This window comes from Pyxicephalus adspersus, chromosome 8 (assembly GCF_032062135.1).
Source record: "Pyxicephalus adspersus chromosome 8, UCB_Pads_2.0, whole genome shotgun sequence".
Lineage (NCBI taxonomy): Eukaryota > Metazoa > Chordata > Amphibia > Anura > Pyxicephalidae > Pyxicephalus > Pyxicephalus adspersus.
This window is the reverse complement of record NC_092865.1, coordinates 2730072-2757530: the sequence shown is the minus strand read 5'-3', so window position 1 is coordinate 2757530 and position 27459 is coordinate 2730072. Positions and strand designations below refer to the sequence as shown.

The window sequence follows — 27459 nt, the reverse complement described above, 5'->3', positions numbered from 1 at the left end:
GTAATCATTTTTAGGTGGTGAAAAGATCAATAGGTTGTTCTTTTATCATTATATCAATGGCCAGCAAAGCAGTCATCTCAGGTTAGAAATTTGAATGGTTTTATATTTTAAAAATAGTAGATAAAGGGGACCTGCTAAGATTTTGCCCGCTTTGTGTCCCACAGAAAAATTACTGGAAGGACCCTGACATCTCTCCCTATGTTATGGAAGAAAAAAAGTAAAGCAGATATAATCCTCTTTTTTTCTTTTATAGTTTGTTTTTCATATGCATATTGAGTAGGTGATTTGGAGAAGCCCAGAGAGTTTAGGACATTTTAGTGAAAGATCCTTTTCAACCAAAGCACAGTGTGAAGTTGGTACCTTATTTAAAGTAAAACTACTAAAGTAATAAAAATGCTACTGGTATAGTATACGTAAATTGTAATAATAAAATTATATTTTTAAGTATAACATTGAAAGCATTTTGGTAAACCTGTGTGGTAAGTTCAAGAAAATAACTGCAGATCCCAGCAGAAATCCAGTAAAGTGGTAACTTCCTGTACTCTATGGCTGTGCCGACAGTTACATTGGGCCTGCTTAATTAAAGCTCCCCAAGGCTGGAGAGAATATACTTGCATCAGTGAAGCTGGGTGATCCAGCAATCCTGGAATGAATTTCCTAAAAGTAATTTGCTATTTGTTAGCCAATGTTTTAAATCCCGGACCAGATCAATTCCAGGTTTGCTGGACTACCCAGCTTCACTGATGAAAGTGTATACTCTCCAGCCTTGAGGAGCTTTAATAAATCAGGCCCATCGTTTCCATCTATCTTCATGGAATACATAACACCTCCCACTATGTGATTGATGAGAGTGTCCTGAAGAAGAACAAGCCTAAAAAAAGAGAAAACAAATATAGCCAGTACATTTGGGGGCTGGTAAACTGCAATATAAAACATTTATGGGTTTAGACTTGCTTTAACCACAGCACTTGAGGGAGTTTTTTCTTTTGTTTGCCTAGACCTCCTGTTATTCCTCAGTCGCTCAATAATTATATTTTCCATATATTCATGGCATTTACTAAACATGTCCTGCAAAATGCAGTTCCAGTAGCTCCCTGCTTTGTGATTTCACTCAGCAGTTTATACTTGTATTTGTGTTAAAATTTCTGTCAAAACCTTTGAAGAATGTAGAAAATATAATCTTAAAAAAAACTAATTTAATCTGCAGGATATATACACACACCTTACACATCTTGGGTATAATAGGCCTAATTTCCAATCTAAATGGGAATCAGATATGACTCTGAACTTCTCTCGACACCAAGCAGAAATTATTAGGAGAAGGATGGCCACTTTTCAGCAGACACTCAATCGCAGGACTTCTATAAATTGACTTCAAGATGCTATAAACCGGCAAGCTTATTAAATCAGAGGAATTCACCAATTAGTCTTGTCTGCAGCAGATGTAACAGGTGAAATTAAAATGATAATATGCTATTAATCACTTTTATTTATCTTTTTTGGAAATATACTGTGTGTGTGTATAAATACCATAACAGTGCACTTATTTGAACAAACACCCCTTGTGTACCTAAACTCCTCCCGGGATACTTACATCATGCATTTCAGGAGGCCCTGGCTGCTCATTCTGCGCATGCCCGAGAACAAGCATGCGCAGAAGGGGCATTTTTTCCACCATGGGGAGATCAACTCTCTTTTTTTTCCTGTTAATAGTGGCTATGCCACCCGATCTTGCACCTGCGCATAGCAAGATCGGGTGACCTAGCAAGAAGAAAAGAAGATGGAAGTGAAGACACAAGATGGCGGCGCCCAGCCATACTAGGACGATGTGGGGCCGGATCATGGGAATGACCAGTGCCATCGAGGGATCTGCGGGATTAAAGGTAGAAGTAATATTTTTTTTTGAGTTTAGTTCCACCTTAAATAACAACTGCAGGTAGAATGCACAATTTACCTTGGTTTGGGTGCCTTTGCTCACCACTGCCCTGCTCTGGCTTTTATTATTTTAACCCCGCATCCATTCAATACTATTCTAAACAAATTAGGTAAATATGGGATCAGGGTCCCGAGGAGCACAGATCATGATCACTTATTAGTGGCCGATGACAGAAACCTTTCCACATTGCACTTTTATAAGGCTGCAACCAAATCAGGGATGTTTGGTAGCCTATCTTAATGTGAGATAAACCTATTTATTCATTTTAAGATTTGTAAATTTCAATATTCTGACGATACTGCAGTAAATTGACCCCCTCACTTTTTCTTTTTATTGAGGGTTCATTTCCTCTCCCTTCTCCATTTTGGAGATCAACCCAACACAAAAAAGAACATAGAAGGCAACATTGGTCTGCTTTCTATGCATGTGCATTCCATCAGACAAGAGAAGGCTTACATTCTATCTATTCTTTCCCCGGTATGACCAGAACTACTTTCTCCTCTCCGTTCAGGCATAAAATCCAAAAGAGGTCAGAGGATGGAATAAAAATTAGAAATAGTTATCAAAACTTGTAAATTTATAAAGACTTTAGGGTGCCTCTAGGAACCTGAGGTCCTACATCCAAAACTGAAGTATATGTAATAATATAATAAATAAAAAAATGTTTAAATTTTAATCTCTTGTGAAAAATAAACCTTTCCAACACCATTATCTTAATCTATACTTATTATTTTATAAACTATATCTAAATGTCCTGGTGTTTTACCCAAATTAATGGTCATGAGACAACTCATTCCAAATTTACTTTATTTTTCTTTGTTGTGTGGGAGATTTTTTCCAGTGCACACATCACTCAATGGTGACATAGATTTTTCTTACTGACTGTAGGAATAATACATTGAAGGAGTAATCACAGGGTCCCAAAAATTTAATAGATGTTTGTTTTTAGCTCTCCCTTCCTCTCAGGAATTTTCTGATGCTATGAGTAAATAATGGATAGCTAGATTGTTGGGGTCCTGGAACCTGACCAGTAAAAAGAGTTGGAGGGTTTCCCAGGTCTACCAGACTTATGTTCGGGTTTTCACCTGTGCAGGTTAAACACAGGTGTGCCCTGTGTTTCAGGCAGCATTATGCTGCAAGGAGCTCTGTGTGATCCTTCCAGCATAAATTGACGGTATTATATGAAAAGTAACTTTTTATGTCTTCTTCTAGTCAGTCAGGGACTTGACTGAGCCAGTTAGTTGCTCAACTGAGCCACTGTTTGTTGTTTGCTGACATTGCTGCAATAAGTAAACAGGCCAGAGCTTGCATTGGATTGTAATTGGAAGCCTGCTGTCTCATGTTTGGACCATAATGACACCCTGTTTCTGCGGGTAATACCACAATATGCTTTAATTTTGAGATGTAACAAAGATGAGATGTAACTAACAAGTTTGCAAAGTAAATATCCTTAAGGTATAGTTAACATCTACTTCCAGCATCTTACAGCCGATGAGGAAAAAATAACCTAAAGTTTACAGATTTCAGCAGCTCCATCATTGTAATCTATGTACAAATTATTGTTTAGAGTTCCTATTTAAGCCTTAAAGGCAAACCTAATTGTTGCCCGATGCTGACAATTTTGGTAGCCAGCCAAGGAATTTTAACTAAATGAATGAATGTATCACAAATGATTTTGTTAGTTCATTAACAAACTCCCTGGCTTCAATCAATAATTTCAATCTTCTGAGCATTAATTAACGTAAACAATAGGATCCCCTGAGTGGTCACAAAGAGGATTCACTGATCAGTAAAATTGCTCCTAGATTGAGGATCAGTAAAAATAATACCAGAGTGAAGTTTACAAATCAACTCATTGCCTAGAAGATTAGGGATCGGAAGAATATGCAATCACTGATAAGTCAATAAGGAAATCAAAGAAATCAGCTTTGCATGAAATTGCTGCAGATATGCTACAAGCTTTTGAACAAAGAACTGGCCACAATTATGACCACAGCAAGCAAAGATTAAAATAACAATTGTGCATATAATTAATCACATTCCAAAAAGATTAATAACAGATACAAATATATATATATATATATATATATATATATATATATATATGTTTTATATTGTTATATATTGTTATATATATTAATAATATAATATTCACAATAGCACATCACAAGACTTTCCATTCTGACTAATTTGTCTCTGCTAGCTAAACGTGCTGTTCCCCAGTGTTTTTTATACCTTTATGGTATTTTTATGTAGCGTTTTGGAACTATATAACAGTCTACACTATCGCTGAGTATTCCCCGTTTTTGGAGGGACACGTTGATCTTTTTTATCCTAGGGAGTAACAGTGATTGTTGAAACGGCTCATTGGGATTTAGGCACAGGAGATATGGATTAAGTTGGATGAAGTAAAATCGTCTGGTGCTCCAGGAGAAGGGGCTGTTATGTCTTTATATTTGAAGTGCACCTTGGCCGTTGCGTTGTTTGAATGGCCCACCTAAGTCAGTGAGTGCATGAGCATGTTGTATAAGGATTACTGAACTGTGAGAAGAATATATATTGTAACAAAGGATATATGTTAGAGGACTGTGTATCATTTATTCATTTCATTTGAGTTGTGGACTATCAGCATTATTGCACTAGTTCTTAGATTTGTTTTATTTTAGCGCCACTTTGTATTTGACATCCATAAGGTAAAAAAAGAATGTTCTGGACAGTCTCTGTAAATTTTGTTATTTTCACCACTGGGTAAACGTCCAGCATGACCCTTCCATAAGGTAGGAAAAATCCTATCTTGACATTTTGACTTGTCTGTTTTGTCTTTTACTACTAGGACTACACTCATTGTGGAATAATATTATTATTATTATTATTATTATTATTATTAATAATAATAATAAACATTATTATTATTATTGAACAGGATTTTTTTAGCGCCAATATATTACGCAGTGCTGTAGGGTTTCCAAATGACAGACGAATACAGACAGTGACACAGGAGGAGGAGAGGACCCTGCCCAGAAGAGCTTAGGATTTAGGATATAGGAGGGGGAATATGTAGTAGTGGGAAGTAGTGACGGTTTCAAAAGACAGAAGAAGACAGGTAGACAAATTTGAAAAAATGGGTTTTAAGTGCTCTTTTAAATGAGCAGAATGTAGGAGCAAGCTGAATAGGACGAGAAAGATCATTCCAGAGAGTTGGGGCTCAAGAAAAGTCTTGGAGCTGTGCATGTGAGGAGGGTATGAGTGAGGAAGTCATTAGTAGGTCATTGGAGGAGCAAATAAAGTGGCTAGAGGTTTTTTTTTGCCAGGTCATAAAGGTAAATGTGGAGAACTGTGGAGGGATTTAAAAGCAAAGCACAGGATTATTATTATATTATTATTATTAATTATTTTTACCACTCTGATTGCACTCATTAATATCACACCATTTAACTTGACTCTCCATAAATTAGGACAAACTTTGTACATTCTTTTTTCACTCCTATTGGACTCTCCACTTACATCTCCAATATAACTCTTCATAAAGGTAGAAAATACCCTGCCCCTGGTCTCCTCACTACCTGTTTAACATAACCAGGTAGAACATATTTCTCAGTTTCTTTCTACTTTTCTGATTAGTTTTATATTATTACACCTCCAACATAACCCTCCGTAAAGGTAGAAAATGCCCTGCCGTTGGTTTACTTACTACCTTTCTGATTATACATAACACCCCATTAACATGACGCATAAAACAGGTACAATATACTATGTTTCTGACCTTATATTATTATTAAGTTGTATTTATATAGCACTGACATACTGCACAGTGCTGTACAAAGCCCATAGTCATGTCACTAGCTTTCCCTGAAAGGGGTTCACAATCTAATGTCCCTACCATAGTCATAGGTCATTACCACAGTCCAAGGTCAATTTTATGGGGAAGGCAATTAATCTAACTGCATAATTTTGGAATGTGGGAGGAAACTCACACAAACACAGGGAGAACCACTCTGTGTCCTGACTGGGATTTGAACGCTGCAAATACCAGAATGCTAACCTCTGCAATATCATGCTACCTGTCTGTTTGCACTTACCACCTTGGATATCAGAACCTCCAACATGATCTTTCATATTTCATAAGATAGAAAATATTTTGTTCCTGTCTTTCTCTCTACCTTTCTGACTAAATTTACCATTATCACCTATACCACCTGCTTCAACATGATAGTAAAAATAACCTGCCTCTGACCTTTTTAACCAACCGTTACTGGGATACCACCCTTTGTAACATGACCCTGTGATCCTGTACTTTTTACCCATCTGCTTACACTCAATATTGGATTAGCAAACTCTTCTTTACCACCTTCCATGGGGTAGAATTATTTTCTCTCTACCTTTCTTATTACTTTATAATTGTAAGAAACAAGAAGAAACATATTACAATCAAGATTTAAGAGGCTGCAGACCTGTCCTCGAAGCCTGCTGGATCTTAAACTCTGCAATTGATTCAAATAAAAACCATCTTAGGGTACACTGAATAGTCTTTCTGATTTTAACACAGTTCCAGTTTTTTTTTCCTGAGAATATTACCAGTTGTAGACTGATTTTCACTTCAGCGTCGCCCTTTAACTGATATGTTTTAGTGTTTGATCGTATCTTTGAGACAATCCCCCACTCCTTATAGGATGGAGTACGCCTTTAAGAGCTTAGTAATTGGCGTGGAGAGCTCCCTGAGCACTGGATTGTCAGGTGTTTGCCCTTCTTTCCTCAACGTCACCGCAGGGAACCATCCCTCACAGCAAGTGAGATTCTCAAAAAAAATTAATTCCCACCGATTTCTATCAGTCATCTCCGCTGTGCTCCATCTCTGTTAAGTCACTACACTGCCGGTGATTGAAATGAGGGCAGCTGAAGACAACCAAATGCAGATAAAGGAATTCCTAATCCAAGACAAAGACGCACATCTGCCAGCATTAGAGATAGATAAATAATCATTAATTAGCTTAATAGACGCACTTCTGCCAGCGTTTGCAGGATGCAGCATGTGATATACCGTGCCAGCAGGGAAATGTGTCATTCTTTGGAAAATAATGATGTATAACTATATGCCCAGACCCCAGGGAGCTTTGACAGGCAAATGACAACTTCAAGTAATGAAGAGGTCCTGTCCTGCATTATTACTACTATACCTCCCAAATTTAGAATTGAGAGGGGCGAGCGGTGGAATGTGAGCATTGAACTGAATATTGGCTATTGCTAAATGGAGTTTTCCGCAATCCAGGTGCCCACGAAAAATTCTGTAATCATTGCCACAAGTAAGAATAAGGCAGTAAAACACAAACTTCAGGGCAAAATACAAGTTTCAAAAGTTCTAATTTATTGCAATGCTTTCTGTCTGCGCTTACCTTAAAGAAGAATTTCAATAAAACACTTGAGGGCAACACAGCAACTGCAAAGAAAATAAATACTTAGGTAAGAAATATGTAATAAAAAAAAAAGGATATGGAAGGGGTAATAAGTTTATGTAACAAAGTGGCCCCTTTATTTTTGGTCAGTGGAAGGTAAAAACAAAACACCCACCAAAAAGATGGTGGCCAATAGGAGAAAAAAATGCAGAGATAGTCTACTAGACAAAAAAGAAATCAAATTTTCTGCAAACCACATGCAAATGTTATGCAAATGGTGTCTGAAACTGAACCAATCAAATGCTATACTTGTAGAATTCGACGGTTCAGTTTGAAGTCAGTGCAATTTGCATGACGTTTGCATATGATTTGCATGTATGTCAATAACTTTTTTTTTTTTTTTTATAATTTCTTATCTCATTGACCATCTTTATTGGTGAGCTCATTAGCAAAAAAATAAATGCCCCACTATCTAGTAGTAATATTAACATTCATCTGGACCTATTCTTGTTATGTTGAGGATTCATTCCTAGCCTTCCAAGCTGCTTTATCATTTGAAGAAGCTTTAGCAGCTTGGAGAGCTGTGAAACGTTGTCAACACGATGAGAAAAATCCCAGCTGAATGTGGCAAAACACTACTAAATATACAATGACCTGAATGAATGGAAACCTTCAGTGGTGGAAACCAACAAATGCCTTCCACCACTACTAGCAGAGAGTGGTGGAAGGCATTTGTTATTTGACAAAATATAGTTGGCATATTTGGCCACTAGGTAAAAACAGGTCTGGCTTCATTGGTCACTGGGTATAAAAAAAGTAAGGTGTCATTGGTCATTGGGTAAAAAAAGTCCAGTGTCATTGGTCACTGGGTGAAAAAAGGTCAAGTGTCATTAGTCACTGGGTAAAAAAAGGACCAGTGTCATTGGTCACTGGGTAAAAAAAGTCCAGTGTTATTGGTCACTGGGTAAAAAAGGTCCAGTGTTATTGGTCACTGGGTAAAAAAATGTCCAGTGTCATTGGTTACTGGGTGAAAAAAGTCCGGTGTTATTGGTCACTGGGTAAAAAAAGGTCCAGTGTCATTGGTCACCAGGTGAAAAAAGGTCCCATGTCATTGGGTATAAAAAGGTCTGGTATCATTGGTTACTGGGTGAAAAAAAAAGTCTGGTGTTATTGGTCACTGGGTAAAAAAAGTCCAGTGTTATTGGTCACTGGGTATAAAAAAGGCCGATGTCATTGGTTACTGGGTAAAAAAAAGGTCCAGTGTCATTGGTCACTGGATATAAATGGGACCGATGTCATTGGTCACTGGGTGAAAAAAAGTCCAGTGTCATTGTTCACTGGATGAAAAAAGGTCCAGTTCACCCAGGCCACAATGGTCACTGGGTATAAAACGGACCAATGTCATTGGTTACTGGGTAAAAAAAGGTCCAGTGTCATTGGTTACTGGCTAAAAAAAGGTCCAGTGTCATTGGTTACTGGGTAAAAAAAGGTCCAAGGTCTGGTGTCATTGGTTACTGGATAAAAAAAAAGGTCCAGTGTTTTTGGTCGCTGGGTAAAAAAAGGTCTGTTTCATTGGTTACTGGGTAAAAAAAGGTCCAGTGTCATTAGTCGCTGGGTAAAAAAAGTCAGGTGTCATTGGTCACTGGGTAAAAAAAGTCTGGTGTCATTGGTCACTGGGTAAAAAAAAGGTCCAGTGTCATTGGTAACTAGGTAAAAAAAAAGTTCAGGTGTTGTTGGTCACTGGGAAATTTTTTTTTAGAGTTATTGGTCACTTGGGTGAAAAAAAGGTCCAGTTAACCCAGGCCACATTGGTCACTGAGTATAAAAAGGACCGATTTTATTGGTCACTGGGTAAAAAAAGGTCCAGTGTCATTGGTAACTGGGCGAAAAAGGTCCAATGTCATTGGTCACTGGGTATAAAAAGGAATGATGTCATTGGTCATTGGGTATAAAAAGGACCGATTTAATTGGTCTCTTGGTAAAAAAAGGTCCTGTGTTTTAGTCACTGGGCAAAAAAGGTCCAGTGTCATTGGTCACTGGATAAAAAAGGTCTAGGTCTTTTTGGTTACTGGGTATAAAAAAGGTCAGGTGTCATTGGTCAAAAGGTCCAGTGTCATTGGTCACTGGGTAAATAAAAAGTCCAGTGTCATTGGTCACTGGGTGAAAAAAGGTCTGGTGTTATTGGTCACTGGGTAAATAAAGGTCCAGTGTCAGTGGTCACTGGGTAAAAAAAGGTCCGTTTCATTGGTTACTGGGTAAAAAAAGTCCAGTGTTATTGGTCACTGGGTAAAAAAAGGGGCAATGTCATTGGTTACTGGATAAAAAAAAGTCCGGTGTCATTGATCATTAGTCACTGGGTATAAAAGGGACCAATGCCATTGGTCACTGGGTAAAAAAAGGTCCAGTGTCTTTGGTCACTGAGTAAAAAAAAAGGTTTAGCGTTATTGGTCACCTGGCTGAAAAAAGGTTCAGTTACCCAGGCCACATTGGTCACTGGGTATAAAAAGCACCGATTTTATTGATCAATGGGTAAAAAAAGGTTCAGTGTTATTAGTCACTGGGCAAAAAAAGGTCCAGTGTCATTGGTCACTGGGTGAAAATGGAGCAGTGTCATTGGTCACTGGGTAAAAAAAGGACCGAATTAATTGGTCACTTGGTAAAAAAAGGTCCAGTGTTATTAGTCACTGGGCAAAAAAAGGTCAAGTGTCATTGGTCACTTGGTAAAAAAAAGGTTTGGTGTTTTTGGTTACTGGGTAAAAAAAAGGTCCAGTGTCATTGCTCAATGGGTAAAAAAAGGTCCAGTGTCATTGGTCACTGGGTATAAAAAAGACTGATGTCATTGGTCATTGGGTATAAAAAGGACCGATTTAATTGGTCACTGGGTAAAAAAAGGTCCAGTGTTATTGGTCACTGTGTGAAAAAAGGTCCAGTGTCATTGGTTACTGGGTAAAAAAGGGTCCAGTGTCATTCATTACTGGGTAAAAAAAAGGTCCGGTGTCATTGGTCACTGGGTAAAAAAAGGTCTGGTGTCATTGGTTACTGGATAAAAAAAAAGGTCCAGTGTTTTTGGTCGCTGGGTAAAAAAAGGTAGTGTCATTGGTCACTGGGTAAAAAAAGGTCAAGTGTCATTGGTCACTGGGTGAGAAAAGGTCCAGTGTCATTGGTCACTGGGTAAAAAAAGGTCCGATGTTATTGGTTACTGGGTAAAAACGTCAGGTGTTTTTGGTCACTGGGAAAAAAAAAGTCCAGTGTCACAGGTCACTGGGTAAAAAAAGGTAAGGTGTCATTGGTCACTGGGTAAAAAATTCTGGTGTCATTGGTCACTGAGTAAAACAAGGTCCAGTGTCTTTGGTCACTGGGTAAAAAAAAAAGTCCGGTGTCATTGGTCACTGGGTAAAAAATTCTGGTGTCATTTGTCACTGGGTAAAAAAAAGGTTAGGTGTCATTCGTCACTGGGTAAAAAAAGGTCCGGTGCTATTGGTCACTGGGTGAAAAATGGACCAGTGTCATTGGTCAATGGGTAAAAAAAAGTCCGGTGTTATTGGTCACTGGGTGAAAAAATATCTGGTGTCATTGGACACTGGGTAAAAAAAAGTCTGGTGTTATTGGTCACTGGATAAAAGAGGTCCGTCGTAATTATCCGTTGTTCATATATATATATATATATATACATAAATTTGCCAGTGGGATGTACCACAGCCTACAGCAGGGGGGCAAGAATTCGGACCTAGCTGAGGAATTGACTATTTGGAGCAGCTGAGGAGAAGAGGGGCTCCTCTATAAAAGATCATCCCGCAAGATCTATCTTTACCTTGTGAAGAAAATATACTGACCAGGTCCATTAACAGCATCACTTCCAAACGCCGGGGACCACCCGATCCATCGCCAAAAGCCCCCCCCTTGCTGACATTTTTGCAGGTGCATTTTTTTAAATCTCCACTCCCCTTTCCAACAGGAACCCCCTCTGCCGCTCCCGGTGGTTGCTGTTCCTCCATGTTGAGTAGCCTATCGGTGAATCCAGGTCGTATGAGGTCACATGACATACTAAGAGAACCTTTCATGGTTGTATGAGTCACCCAATCCTGGTGAATGGGGGGTTGTTATGGAGGCCAGTGTGTAACTACAGGAGGCATTAACGTTTTATTGGAGGACCCTGTGTTTTGTTATATACCCCTGCACTGAGATATCTTAATTTTTTTGGCATAGTTATTTGGTAACAAAACATTTTTTCCCTTTTCAAAATAACATTTCAACAAGAGACCTGAGCAGGGGCAATTACAGGTGCAGAATAGGTGGATTGAGTTCGTGTTGCCCCTTCTGGTGGTATTTGAAGGCCATTTTACCTCATCTCCTCAGCTACAGGTGAGCGCGCGCTCCCGCCTCCACTTCACCACAAGCGCAGTCGCGCGCCCCTTTTCCCGCCTCCACTTCACCACAAGCGCACAGTTGATAGGCCGGAGAGGAGCGCGCGCTGCTTGTTCCCTGCAGCTCCCCGGGCGCGCCCCCCACGAGCCGAAAGGGAGGGCGCGCTGCGGAGCGCGTGCACAGCCGGCCGAGGGAAGGGAGCGCGCCGCGCGTGCACGCATGGCAACCCAGGAGTAAGAGAAGCTGCAGCCGGAGAGGAGCTGGGAAAGGAAAAAAAAAAAAAAAAAGAGGGAGAGGAACCCAGAAACAGGAGCAGCACCCTAAGGACTGCACCCAGGACATGCCCTCCTGTGGTAAGTGCACCTTCTTTTATATGCCCTTACTGTTATGCTGCAGAATAACCCCACCATCGATATTTTGCCCTGTAGGAGGGTATTTTCTGTGTTGGCATGGTTGTCTTATTTTAATTTGAATAGTAAAGCCAATTTTAATTACTCAACCTGCTGCTTGAAATCCAAGTCTTTGCCCCCCTTTACAATTTGCCCCCTCCAATATGCCCCATTACCTGCAGATACTATGAGCCTGTTGGAATGCCCCCTGCCTTTCTGGGTGCCATGTTCTCTGCTAGGGATACCCCCCCCCCTCCCAGCTTTGCCCTGTTTGCATGACATTTTGCTGCCCACCCACCTGTGGGTACCACCAATGCCCACCTTCCCCTCTCCAGAGACTCCTGCACCCCCTGTCACCTGGTAGCGTTAACACTTACCTGTAGGGTGGCATCTTCATACCCAGCTCCAATCATTGTCTCCTATACAAATCTATCCTAAATGGAGCCAGCTAAATCCTGCCCTGTGCCCACCTGATGGTCACAATACTGCCCCTTGCCCAGCAACTACCCCCCATCCACTTATCCCCATCAAGTTCCCCATCCAATACTTCCAAACCTAACAAATACCTATCTACCCCCTTCATTAAAGTGCCAAGGAAGTCCCAGCTTGGTGCCAACACCTCTGGAATTTCCTAGCATTAAAAAAATGCCCTGCCTGACAAAACCCAGCAATAGCAGCTCCTGTACCCTCCAGGAAAACTGTGTGCCAGCACCTCTGCCGATGCCTAATTCCCATCTCTGTGCCCTACATGAGCAAACCAGCTCAACTACCCTATTAAAACTGTGCCAGGGAGATCGTACTGGTGGGCAGGGTAAAGAGAGATGCCCTCATATGCATATGCATGATGCCCCCCTCCTCTCCACCTCCTTCACCAAGCATCCCTTTACTTTGCAGGATTTTCTTTTTGTATACTTTGTATTATTTCAATTGTTGTTGTGTGAATCTGCCCCTTAGTCTGTGCTTCTTTCCGGCAGCCCGTGGGTTAATCTCTTACACGCAGAGCGAGATTCATCCATATCGCAGACCCGATCAGCCTTAAATTGTTTGAAATTTCTCCCCATCTCAGCGGTGAACCTTTCTGACGGATGTCAAGCCGAGCTCGCCCGTCCCTCCTTTATCAAACCCATCATTGTCTATAAAAGCCATCGCCTCGCATGTTTATGTTGGGTTATTTTCAGTAAGGATAAAAGGTAGGCGGTGAGGGGGGTAAGAATCCCCTTTCAAGGGGGCCGTTATCATTCATACAGCAAGGTTGCAACCCTTATTAGCCTTCCTGCATTTATTCTCTGGGTAGTCGTTTGCATCATTTTTGTTTGTTCGGGGTTATTTGTGCCTGCGCGCACCCCTGACTCCCCTCGCCCTCCCCTTTCCTCTATGAGTTCACTTCATTGATTATTCTGATCGATACACCCTCATTAATTGCAATGATCCTGATGCACGATATGAAGACCCCGGCACTGGCGTGCAGTCAGCAGCCACGGCGCTCCGCCGTCGGCTGTGGAAGTTGAAATTGGAGCTCTGCCTGTTGAGGAGCGAGCTGGTAACTAGTGAATCATCTCTTGTAGTGGTGAAGCTGCAGAAGAGTAGAGTTGCCTGCGAAGAGATTTTTTTTTTCTCTCTCCGCGCTCTTCTTTTAACTGTTATTAATCTGGAAAGAAACGCGGCACCTGTACGCATTTCGCATGCATCGCATGCATAATTTAGATGCCTGACAGCAGCAAAGCCATGATAAATGGAGATTTAGGCTCCGTCCTTTTTACTGAACTGGTCAATGCTGCCTTGGTGCATTTGCAGGGTTAGGCGTAAAGGGTTAACCCCCTCCGCACACAGCGGAACCCCTGCTGTAGGGAGATGTTGGCGCCCTGTCGGTTTTGGGTTAGAGGGGTGGAGGATTTGAATGAATATTTTGCAACATTATTCATAGCTGGGTAATTCTTCTGCCTTCCCGGTGATGGTGAAGCAAATAGACGAGGGTTTGCTGCAGTTGTGTTTTCATTAACGATGAGGTCTTCATTGCCTGGTGATTTTGTGGAGTTTAGAGCTTCCCCCTGCGAGGTTGGCGGGCATTGGCATAGAATGTAGAGGGGGTTTGGAAGTCCAAGGGTGCAACAGTTTTATCCCATTTTGCTTGAGTTCTGAAATCTCCTCTGCTGCAGAATTTAAAGGGCAGCTTCACCTAGAACTCGAGTCTTATCTTCCAAGGGTTGGGAAAAGTTGGATCACACAGCTAATATATGGAATGTGTGGTGAGATATGCTCATCACAATAACATAAAGGTAAGGGTGTCACCTTTCTCTGGTGCATTATGTAGAGTAGGTGGAACATTGGTGGATCCAGATACAAGAGCATGACACCATTATGATACCCTGGAGGTAGGATTAGATGGATGGAGGGGGTGCTGAGCAATCTTGCTGAATCCTGGAGATGTCAGAAGCCAGCAGGTGATTCTTCCCTATGGGGGGGGGGGCACTCTGCTTAAAGGAGGCGTTGAAACACTTTAAGGTTTGCTTTCCATAAGCTGCTATTTGCATTGTTTTATTTTCTTCCATATTGCACAGCAAAGAAGTATCAAGAGCAATAAACATGTGAAATAGATGCAATTGTGTCACCCAATCATTTTTCAGTTAGCTGCTGTCACTTTAGCAAGTAGATCATTTACTGTTTGCAACATTCTATTGCATTATTTGTTTTTGAGTGTTTTATTGAATGACAAGTTCCAATAGTTTTCATATAAAGTGAAGCGAGTAGAGGAGGCTTTGCTGCAGTTGTGTTTTCAATAGTTTAGAGCTTTCCCCATGTAAGGTTTTTTAGTAATAGCTATCATTCTTCAAATCATTTTTAAGCGGATCTTTCAGCAACTTTGCAAGACCTTGTGAATGTATAGCTTTCATAAAGTTAAAAAAAACAATCATTAAAATTAATCGTTACATTACAGAGGCACTTTGTCTAGGTGATGCCATCAGACTTCTGCAGACAAAAACAATTATTTCCTCAGTCTCCTCCATTGATTAGAGTGCAACACCAGGGTTCTCCCCAGGCCCTTTTAGCAGGGCGCACCACCCGGCACTTTTCAGCACCCACCCGGCTGTCTTTGGGTGGTTACTAAAGAGTTTAGTCACAATACAGGGGCTGCCATCCACCTACAATTTCTTTCTACCCCGCTTAAAATAACTTCAGGCTTGAGCACTGAACACTGTAACTTTGTATCAAGCCACAAGGTGAGAGGTGGAAGAATAAGCTAATCACATCTTTCATACAGTAAAACAGATAATTAAACATTCATTGTTATGTTACAGAGGGACTTTACCAAGGCAGACGTGATGTCATCAGCCTGCTGCAGACAGGTGGAACATTTCCTTAGTCTCCTCTCCCTTTAATAATTAGAGTGTAACATTATAACTTTGTAGCAAGTCATAAGGTCAGAGGTCTCAGCAGCCGCTGATCTATAATACAGTTAAAAAAAGTATTTAAAAATGAATCATTTTGTTACAGGGGGACTTTGCCTAGTCTGTGATGATGTCATCAGCATGCTACAGGCAGGAGGAAACCATTCCCCAGTCTCCTCTACCTTCATTGATTAAAGGGCAACTTTGTAGAAAGACCCAGGGTGAGAGGTGGCAGCAGGGCAGATCTGATCTGTACAGACCCTGGGATTTACATAATTTTGTCATCTCCATTAAGTACCGGGTGGCCTTGTATGATGTCTGAACAAAGATGGTGCCATCTTTCTACAAACAAAAGCAGATAACATTATTGTCAGGGGGAGTCCTGTGTTCTCTGAGAGGTAACAAATACCTGGAAATGTTACACTGACACATTACCTAGCATGAATTTACCTAACATTAGCAATCTGATGACAGGTTCACTTTAACTGATTAGCAGATAACAGAATCAGTGGCAGAAGCACATTCTGCCCCCGGGTTATAAATTATTTTTTTTATCTGATTTCTGAAATCCAGCTTTCAGGTTGAGCATTTTTTTCTGCTGCTTTGTGTCATCCTATACACACTGTCAAGGCCTTTAGCTCATTAGCGTCAGGCTGCTGTTTAACAGCATTCTAAAGCAGTTTAATGTGACATGTGCCTCGTGCTGAGAGGAGGCCGGGATGTATTGAGAGGCCGAGGTAATATTCAGATCGATATAACACGGGGGTATTGCAAAGATAGAAGGCCTTTTTCTGATGTGTTCTTCCACAATGGTATGTGTGTGCATAAGTCTGGTAAAAGTCAGAGATGATTTCATTCTTTGTATGAACTTTTTGTGTACACTTAAATCGTTTAAACAGATCATTTGACCTTGAGCTGCATAGTGTGAGTATTGTTTTTTTTTTTCCCATCTATGCCAGTGTTTCTCATCCAGGGTTCCTCCTGAGGTTGCAGGGATTTCCTTGAGCAATGAGCAGTTTGCACCTCTCAGGTCAGTTTAGATGACCTCCATGATCTTTTTGGCTATCTATAAGGATTACATAGATAGCCAAGTTATTTCAAGGGTTCCCCCATATTTAAAAAGATTAAGACACACTGGTCTATGCTGACGTGCTGCATCCATTGGCCCAATCCAATATGTCAGTAATCTGGTGATCTGGGAACCCCTGCTTGTGATTCAGAAAAGCTGTTCCCAAACACACCTTCTGCAGGCTCCTTGCTGTCTCTTCTTCCTATTTTAAAAATAGATCACAAGAACCAATCAGATTTAGTCATGCTTTGAAAGTCTGCATGTGATTGTGGAAAAAGTTGAAAGCACAGAATACACATAGTGACCATGTTAAGTACTTTTTGGATTCTAGTAATCATGGGGACGACCTGGATGTTGGCGATTTGTCACCAGTGTTGAGATCACGAGGAGACTCCCTCCCTCATTAACAAGGACAGTGAAAAATGACAAGAGTTTGTGAATGTTGCCATATTTATTTGCAAGTGTATCTCTCTGATAGGTTGGCTGGTATTGCTTTTATGTTTAGGTAAACTTTACCCACACAGACCAAAGTTAAAGCTCACCTACCTCCACTAAAAAAAGCTCATTCAAAGACAGGTACACTTTATGACTATAGTCACATGTTAGTCACAATATAGCTAAACGGCTAACATGAATATGATATCTTATGCCTTTAATACACTATACAATATTTCAAGTCATTATGCAAAAAATTAATTTTTAACCAACATATTTGAAGGATGTAAACTTAAAATTGGGTAATTGTTTTCTTTCTTATTACTTTAAATGTTTTTTTTTTTTTTTTTTTGCAATACAGATAAAACAAGTGTATGATGCATCATTATGGTGCATCAAGTGCTGGTAAATTGCAAAAGATTGATTGATTCGTTGATTGTTCTATCAATCCATCAATACCATTGAGAGAAAATAACATAGTGTATACCTATCATTAGACTAATGGGCCAGCAGACATTACGATGAAATGTGTTTTCACATGTACATGTTTGTGCATCAATGTCCATTTCATTACACATCTTTGCTCATGTTTTATGCAGACTTGGAAGAACCATTCAGGATTGGAACTTTTAATGATGCATTTTTCTGATGTATCCGTATAAACATGCACTTGCAATTCAATTTTCAACTGCTTTACAAAATAAAAACATGCAAGCCCTCTGTTGGGGCATTTGGGGCTGTAGGAGGCTGAGCAATGTCATGATTGACATGTGATAATCAAAGCCACCATTCACAATGATTGTTGTTGTGTTTTCTATGTTGTGGTGCTTTTCCATTTTCATTAATAAAAAGTGCTGTACATAATATGTCTGGCAGTTCATTTCCAGTGGCCCTTTAAGCTATGACAGTGGCAATAATTGCTTCTTTCAAACTGTCTCCTATTGCCCTTAATTGAGCAGGAGACATTCAGAAATATTGATTGTATTTGAAAATGCAGCTGTGTGTTTGCATCTGTGACCTATAGATTGTTGGAGGAGCTTGCAGAAGAATTATCAATAATTTCTGTCTTTACTGATTCCTCAGTTTAGATGGAAAAAAGGAAGAAATGAAACAAGTGATTTAATGAGATTTGGGGGCACCTGGGAAGCTATAGAGGAAAACAAGGCAGGGCCAAGACCTGGATTTATCTAAGAAGCTGTGTTGTAAGTACAGGTACTCTCTACATTTTACTCTTCGTATGTAACCTGGACCCATAATAAACTCCAGTACAGATTTTGGCTTCTCATGGCTTTTATACAAACCAGTCCTTGGGGGCTAGAAACAGTTCATGTTTACAGTCCCCCTCCTTCCCCCAGAGTAACAGATGCAATAATTAATGGCTCCTTTAATCTCTAATTAACACAGCTGTGCAGGTGCTTTGAAATCTGGATAATGCAAACTGGTGGTTGTACTGTCATGCTCCTGAAGGCTTGTTCACATAGACAGTTACTGGGTGGTTGCGCTGCCTGGTAAATACAGATTTACCGCTACCCCATGTCACTTATCATTGAAAGGAACAAGAGTTCCAATGATATTCTGTGACAGGTGGTGACCCTGGTAGTTCCTGAATTCCCAGACTCTACTTGCAGCATTTGCTAGCAGGTTTCTTTGCAATCCAGTGCCTGGACAAATGCCTGTTCCCTATCAACCTCTAGTACTAAGGGCATTGTGGTTGGAGGTAGCCATGCAATTGTGAATTTGTAACCTCACTTCTTTACAAGATCTGTGTGAACAATCCATAACGTGCAGAAGATTTTAAAAAAATAGCGGCCAAGCTTGGAAAATGTTATTTATGGGAATGTTATGCCTCTTTCAAGCAAATAAAATGTAGATAAATATGAAAAATTAGCAATTGTAGTATTTCTGATCCTGTGCTGCTGACAGAAGCAACTTTTACTTTTCTATGATGGCATAATACAACAAAAGGATGCAAGCATACACAACATGGGTAACTCATTGCATATTAGCAGCAAATCCTTTGCTCAAAGATACCTTTGCTGACCACATTTTGTGATTGTGATTCCCTACCTATCTTTTAGGCCAAAACCCCCCTCTAACCACCTTTTAAGTCACATTGCGGAATGCATTATTTTACTTTTTTCCACAGCCGCTCTTGTACCTTTCCTGCGATTCCTGATTTCTCTCACGGCAGGTCATTTAGAGAAAGTCACTGTGAAAAATCTTTTCTGCCGAGTACGGGATAATAAAACCGATGAAATCAGATGAAGCTTTTATTTCAGGCTGATAATGTCACCCTTGTGACGTGCGGCATTGGGAAAGGGGAGGACGATGGGACAGCCATGATGTTATGGTGCAGGTACAAAGTTAATTTTCATGCTTTGCAGAGGAGATGTTATATACTGGGCAAGTTGTGTACAAATTGTGAATACATTTGAAGACGTGCAATGATAAATAAAGCATGAATGATCCATCTTTGTAATTGTGTTGCATTAGTTTGTTTCTTCTGAGGATGATACATTTGCATTTGACAGGATGTTTGCAAGCTGATATAACCCATGTGACTTCACCTCCATTTTTTTTTCTATTGAGCATAGCACGGCTTGTCTCCTAACCGTCACAGAGAGTTTGTATGTGAACATTTTCTGCAAGGTAGATGCAATAATTCAAGAGACTAAACATACTCGTTAGTGGGAAATGTAACTGCTTGTTGGTACCCGCTTCAGTTGAAGTTTCAGATGGAAAAAATAGTTAGCCAAAGTTACACATCACGTGCAAAACACCAGCATTTTATTCACCAGTGTAGCCTTAGCCGTAGTTTGCAATAAATAGCTGTTTTGTATAGTTATTATTTAAATTCTCCCCCCTGCACCCCCAAAGTCTTATAAACATCTAACTGTGTCCCTTTTATAATATGCAGTCCACTACGAACCATCCAGCTGGAACTGCAGACTTTTCCAAATGGCCAACTTCTTATTCTGGAAAAGCATTCCAATGGTGGATGGCCTTTTTATTGGAAGAGTAAGACTTTTATGGGCATGGGCAGAAGAAATATTGGATTAGGAAGTACTGCTGGTGGTGTGGCTTGTAAATAGGTTGCAAGAAAGTTGTGTATTAGACTTCATATCAAAGGCTAGGTTTTAGGAATGGGATGTCATACAAGTTTATGATTGTGTTTACATTTACCCTTCTCTGGTTACTCCCTCCTCCCCTCATCCACTTGATATTATTTTTTTTTTTTTTTTTGGAAGCCCATTCTCATTTTATTGCATTCATTTCATACACCCAATGGTATCATCTCTGGGTCTCTGTGCTTCTCTATAGCATGCAGGCTGTTCATAATCAAGCACTGGAGAGGAAAAGGCTAGGTCTGTCTTTGAGTTCAGCTTTAAACAAGAAGCAGCACCTGCATTTGTAATATTCCAAGTCTGTCTATCCTATATACATTTATAGTTACAACCCACATTTGTGGGTTTGTTTCATTTAATAAAACGCCTTGAAAAAATACAATGCATTGATGACAAAGTCAACATTCGTAGAACATTTTAAAATATGAAAAGCTTCTTTAACCCCCCCCCAGTTGTTATGTTAGTCTGCTATAGAGTTCCACTGAATAGGAACTATAATACCTTTGTCTGTATTTCATAATAAAACCTGCTTTGAGCCCAGTGGTGGCAGTGTTACTCTCTCTGTCGATGAGGCATTGTGAACCTGTGTACCATTCAGAGATGCAATGTATCCTCACTGGCCTTTCACTCTCCATTGTGGCTGAAAGCAACTTATAAGACGTACACAGAGAAACTGCTTTATTTGCTGAATGATTTGTATAGTGATGCCTATACTTTGATCAGAAGCACTTCTGCTGTGGCTGCAGAAAAGGAAGGTGACATCATGACTGCCTAAAAGTGTGCCAGAGCCTGTAGTTTCACACTAATATCAATGTATTTCTCCAGCCTTTTTTTATCCATTAGATAGGAGTCATCCAGCAGCAGAGAATCCTCCAGCAGCACAGAACATGTCAGTAAAAAGGGTTTGATAAAGGAAGGAGCAGAGTGCTCCATCAATACAGAGTATTGCCTCCTACAGATGTCAGATGAGAGTTGTTGCAAATGAAAGATTAAAGATAAATGAACGTTTGCGGTGGCCAACTATTCCTAACATATGATACAGTTGTTCAGAGACCTTGGCAGGCCCCTGTGCTGCTAGAAGATGCAAACATTCATACATCGTGTTGGCACATGTGTAGGGAGCTGCACAATTGCACAAGATCTATACACATATCATAACGTTGGCCGAAACAAATCTGCCTGGATGGATTACGCATCGTCACTCAGCCAATCATTACTGATCATCATTTTTTGCTACTGTTGCATATAAATGATTATCTAACAATGTGTTGTTTTAAAATACATTTATGCATTCAGCTTTGGATAGAAAAAGAAGAAGAGTCCTCTAGTAGAGCAGAGTATTTCAGGAGAGGAGAGTTAGAGGAAGGAGAAGAGTCCTCCAGCAGAGCAGAGTATTTCAGGAGAGGAGAGTTATAGAGGAAGGAGCAGAGTCCTCCAGCAGAGTATTTCAGGAGAGGAGAGTTATAGAGGAAGGAGCAGAGTCCTCCAGCAGAGCAGAGTATTTCAGGAGAGGAGAGTTATAGAGGAAGGAGCAGAGTCCTCCAGCAGAGTATTTCAGGAGAGGAGAGTTATAGAGGAAGGAGCAGAGTCCTCCAGCAGAGCAGAGTATTTCAGGAGAGGAGAGTTATAGAGGAAGGAGCAGAGTCCTCCAGCAGAGCATTTTTTTTTTATTTATTTCTTAATAGAAGAAAGAATAGGAAATAACAATGATAACAAGTCATATATCAAATAGAGCCAACAGTCTTAACATACCCCACATCAACCCTGTACATCAATACCAGTAGTCCTGTATTCAAAAGCTGAAAGGCAATCCAATTATTTACAATCTGTATTGATTGCAGTCCTGCATATGATCTGGTCCATAGTAACTCTTGTTGAATTTGTGGGATATGTTTTCTTTCTTCACAAGACAAATGTAAAAAAAAAAAAAGTATTCTAGAAGGGCCAAACCAGGTACCACATCCCAGATCCTTGGGAATGCTTGGACCTCTTGAATTAAATCACTTCATTAGAACATACTAACAAAATCTGGTCATAGAAAACAAATAGTTAGCCAGGCTGTTGAATAACTGTAGAGTTAGACAGACAAGGAGTTACCAAACAAAATAAAAGGCTTACGACTAAAGAACGGCAATCCCTGGGGAACACAGTGATCATACACAGTCAATGGGGTGGACAGGCAGAGGACAAAGTTTGAAGAACTTCACATTTAATCCCCCATCACTGGGGAGTCATTGTGACCCACTGCTTCTTGGGTATTTACACAAATATTTAATGAGCCAGGTTACCATACTGTCTGAGAATAAAGAGTTCTAAGCACAGAGATAATGAAGATAAATCACAAATATCCTGGATCCCTGTATATAACAGGTCATAATTTGCGACCCCCAATATGATGCAGAGCCCCCACCACCATCATACACACTTCCAGGCTGGAAACTAGCCAAACCTGGGTTGCCCCTATGGAAAATTTCTAAGTCACCGGTATAGGGCAGTGAGGGGAGCTGCAAATCCCAACATTGTAAAGCCCAAACAGCAATAATCCAACTCAATGAATACCCCAATGAGTCTCGACATTAACTACAGTGATTTTCAAAAAACCTGATTCTGAATAAAAATCTACTGAAATAAGAGTCAACTTACTTTCCAAACTGGTAAGGCCAGAACGAGTGCTTTTCAGTCCGAATAAGAAAAAAATAACCCAGAAAAAATGGGACTAGCGTGCGATAAACCTTGTCCAGTTCCAGACGTCATGCCATGGGTATCCTCCATAATTGATGAGAAATCCTTAATACTATAACATAAGAAAGTCAGCACCACAGGCTTCATAGATACTACAAAGATGAATATTGTTTCTTGTGACCTGCTCTGATAACCATCCATGGACAACTGTAGTGACACCAGTAGCTGAAAGTGTAAATTCGTCACTTTCCAGTTTTGAGACTAAAACATTTTCACTTCCAAGCCATCAGCTTTCTGAGGAACATTGGCTATGTTGTATTTACCCTTGAGAAGGCTGCCCGAGGAGTGGCTTCCAACCAAGTAATCAAGGCCTTCAATTCAGATCTGGTAGGCAAAGCCTGTATCAGGGCCCTTAGGTCAGAGTGCCTAGAGATACTTTGTGCCTGAGATCCTGGTAGTAGAGAAGGAGCTGAGTTGACAATGGCAGCTATAGTAAAAAGTGGGGCCCAGGCTGATAGATCAGAGGCTGACAGATGAGGATCTGCTGGGCTTCTGCACAACTCCACATAGCCCAAAGGAAAATCATATTAGGACCATACCAGGGTCCTGCAGGGATGCCAAAAAACTCCTTACCGATCAGGTTTCTTTCATAGAGGATACCTGCCACTCCATATCCAACTGATCCTGCCCCAGCAATGGCTGATATATCGATTCTGTGTTGGGCGTCAGTGTTGTGTTGTCTTGGCCTATGCCCTACGAACATGATTTCAAGGAAAGCCTGTAGCGCTGTGTCTCCTGTGGTCTGCATTGGTTGGGGTACATATTTATATAATGCATAAATATTAGCATTAATGTAAATGTGGCTGAAAAGTTTTTCTGCTCAAAACTCTGGAGGAAATGAAACGTAATCTCATAAAAAAAAAGAGCATTAAATGTAAATGTGGCTAAAAAGTTTTTCTGCTCATAACTCTAGAGGAAATAAATTGTCATTATATGAACAAATAGGCACAACTACTCAGTCCACCCCTTTTATAAATACCCCCCAAGTATCTTCAGCAGCCTTTTCATATAAAAAGCAGTGTACATTACAAATTACACTTACCTTCCCAAACACTGCCTTAACTTTCTGTAGTTCTCCCTAAGAAAAAAAAAAAAAGGCAAAGTAAAATTTAATTTCCTGAACAAGTTCTAATATAAAACTAAATATTTCCCGGCGTGTGTTTTCATTGCTTTTAAAATAATGACACAGGGCCTTTTTACCATGCGGACTTGCACCGGTTCCATTCAAGAAACATTCAAAATTGTTTTATTAACGCACCAATCTGCTCCCCAGTTTTCTGCAGGTTAAATCATTTTTTTTTCTTCTCTTAACTTGAGTTTAAAAACAGTATTTTACCACTAGGAAATAGCAAGCAGTTTTTCCTTTCATCCTAATTACATATTCCACTGTCAAATCACCCAGCAGTTTTCAATTCCCGAGAAATATTGATGTAGAATTGTTTATTTGTAGTGCTTCTTAAATGTAGCTGTCGTTGTGAATATTCTACAGAAAAGTCTTGTGACTGCAAGTTTGTAGTCAGCAGGCATTTTTAACTCTTGCAATTTGTGAAGGACAGTTGTGCTAATTAGTATTTTAATTTTATAATTTGTATGTTGTTCTGTATTAAGCTGTCCATGCATACAGGTATATTGACCCTGATTTAATAAAGCTCTTTAAGGCTGGAGAGGATAAACGTTCATCAGTAAAGCTGTGTGATCCAGCAAACCTGAAATGGATTTCCTATCAGTCATTTGTTAGCAAATGTTTTCAATCCTAGGCCAGATTCATTTCAGGTTTGTGTTTGATTATTTAATTGAGAACTGTAGATCTTGCCTACCCTCTCCTTTTAGCATTGTGCACTTTTATGCCTGTGGTCTTCAGGTTGGTTTGGTAACATAAGAGCTCCTTCTTCTTCTTCTATGGTGGCAGAGATTGTTGGTCCTTCCTCATAACGGGCGTAATTTATTAAAGCTTTCCAAGACTGGAGAAGATAAACTATGGGAGAACCTGGGTAATCCAGAAAACCTGGAAAAGATCTGGCCCAAGATTGAAAACGTTTGCCAAATATAACAAAATATTTGAAGAAATCCAATCCATGTTTGATAGATCACCCAGGTTCTCCCATGATAGTCTATTTTCTCAAGTCTTGTGGAGCTTTAAAAATTCAGGCTAAATGGGCCTGATTTATTAAAGCTCTCCATGGCCAGAGAGGATACACTTTCATCAGTGAAGCTGGGTGATCTGGCAAACATGGAATAGATCTAGTCCGGGATTCAAAACATTTGCTAGCAAATAGAAAATTACTTTTAGGAAATCTATTCCAAGTTTGCTGGATCACCCAGCTTCACTGATAAAAGTGAAGTATAACAGCAATAAACAAAATGGAGTTTTATTTTCATGTTAATTGCAATGTTAAAGATGTTTTAACTAGGTGGGTACAGAGGGCAGCTGTTTAAGAATTAGTATCCCTGAGCTAATTAGCTTCCATAGAAGAGCTGATGGTTGTTTGAAGTTGAAGTTTTTCAAAGTTTTATCTTTCATATCAACTGAAATGGGTTGGTGGTGCCGTGAATAATAAATATGGTAACTCCCTCCCCCCACCAACCATTATATCTCAGTACCTGCAGTTTTGATTAAGGGATCATGCATTACCATTCAGGACCCTGGGGGTGTGTGTCTAAGTTATAACTTGTAACAATGTGTACTTTTATATGGTGACCACCAGTGGCCTGCTTGCTCCTTCAACTGGGAGGTGAGTAATCTGACAAAACAGATGATGATTTTTGTTGGCTGGTAATGCTGGTTTGTAGTTTGTCAAGTTAATTTTAAATAGAGCAAAGGAAAACAGGGTTTTTTCCAAATTCCTGTGTGTTACCTGGTTTTCATGGAAATTACAAAACTAAATATTCCTGTCGTTGATAAGAAGTCTATAACTTACTCACAAGTTGGGAGAGGAAAACCGTTAAGGGTGTGCTAGACAGAGATCTCCTTTTTATAATTGTTAGACCATAGCCTACTTGTAAGGTGGGGAAAAAGGCAAACAATTCATTGGAATACAGTAGAAAATAGAGTTGACTTCCTTCCTGATGCGTTTTGCCAAAAAGACTTCTTCAGGGGGAGGTGGTGACAGGTAAAGGGTCTCTGTTACAGAGTATTACAGTGTTTGTGTCAATTAATTATTAAAGATACATAAGGACTTCCAAATTTTAAAGTTTCTTCTAAAGTTGACAGATCAGTGCTTTCCTAACAGCAGAAAATGATTGCCATAAATTAACTTCTTGTATATTGACGACGTTTGGTCCATGGTCTTTATAAACTAAAATGCTAGAATACTATAAATGCTAAAATAGCATGTGACAAACCATTTTAAAGTGAACATCTGGACTTTAATGCTGGTCGAAATGGTTGCTCGTGCTTTCTCTTTGTTACCCCCAGCTCTTCTACCTTTGTTTCTTCTACATTTGTTTGCAAGCATAGATGCACTGTGTTCACCAGAGCTGTTTAGTCATTTGTGGGTGGTCTTTTGAAATTTGCAGACTTGTCATGCTTTTGGAACAGCTACTGATGCAAGTATAATTTGGTGTGGTTTCCTCCCCTTGATTTGCATATAAGTAATTTTGTCTCCCTTGCATCCAAAATTCTATTTTCAGCTTGTGTAGGTAAGAGATCTGTACCTGGGAAAAAATTCATTGTAATTGCTGCGTGCGCTTAAACATTCCTTGAAGCAAAACAATTATAAACTTTTGCTTCATTCACACTTGGCACACGTTGTTGTAGCGAACGCAGTTCGCGCTCCTTGCCTTGGGACGTTATTGCACGTGTTCAGCTGGTGCGTAACGCAACAAATACAAAATGGGGAAACTTTCCTCCTGCTGTTGCCCATAATTCAGAAAGCCTAAAGTATAATGAGCAGTTAGCATGCAACACTAAGCAGCTCATTCATTTAAATGTGCTTCCAAAAAAAAAGAAAGTGCACATATTTATTTTTATTTATGTGCATTCATTCGGTGATTTGTAGTGCATTGATATTTATGTTTTTTTTTTTTTGTGTTTGAATATTTTTGTGTGGTGCATTGCGCCTTTTTTCATGTTTGAGGTTTTTATTTAAAGGTCATGCACAGATAAGGTGGTGATTTTGCATTTTTTCTCATGTGCTGATGTAGTCAAAATGCGATAGTATTTTTTTAATTTAGTACATAGTAAGTCAGGTTAAAAAAAGACATAAGTCCATCAAGTTCAACCACTAGGTAAATAAACATAGTCCAGATATAAAACCCTATGGACATAGTTGATTCAGAGGAAGGCAAAAAACCCTGGTACAGTAAGAATATACCATAAAACTTGTCATCCAAAATTCATAATTAAATGTAGCTATTGTGTATACCTTACTCTTATGAATCTCGGGGGTAAGAAACATAATCTCCCATGTGGAAAATGCTGAGGGACCATCCAACAAACCTGTTACTTTGTCCTGAATAATCAAATTACAGTTCACTGTAAGGATGTTGGCCTTCATGGCCAAGTTTTTGTTATTTTCCCATTTCACATCTTCCAGCCCATCTGACAGTCTATTTTCAGCCTGCATATTAGATTTATACACTCAAGCTGTATGGGATGGGTAAGGATGGGTCTTGACTCCCAG

The 27459-nt window shown here is 39.8% G+C and overlaps 1 protein-coding gene across 2 annotated transcripts in view; it reads left to right on the top strand.

Moving 5' to 3' along the window:
* Positions 1-11973: 11973 nt before the first annotated feature.
* The window catches only part of PTPRF (protein tyrosine phosphatase receptor type F), a 552192-nt gene continuing 536706 nt past the window's right edge, over positions 11974-27459 (top strand). For both annotated transcript variants that reach the window (XM_072419315.1, XM_072419313.1), the window contains exon 1: positions 11974-12044. The gene's annotated coding sequence lies outside the window, so the exon portion shown is untranslated. The remainder of the gene's footprint in view (positions 12045-27459) is intronic.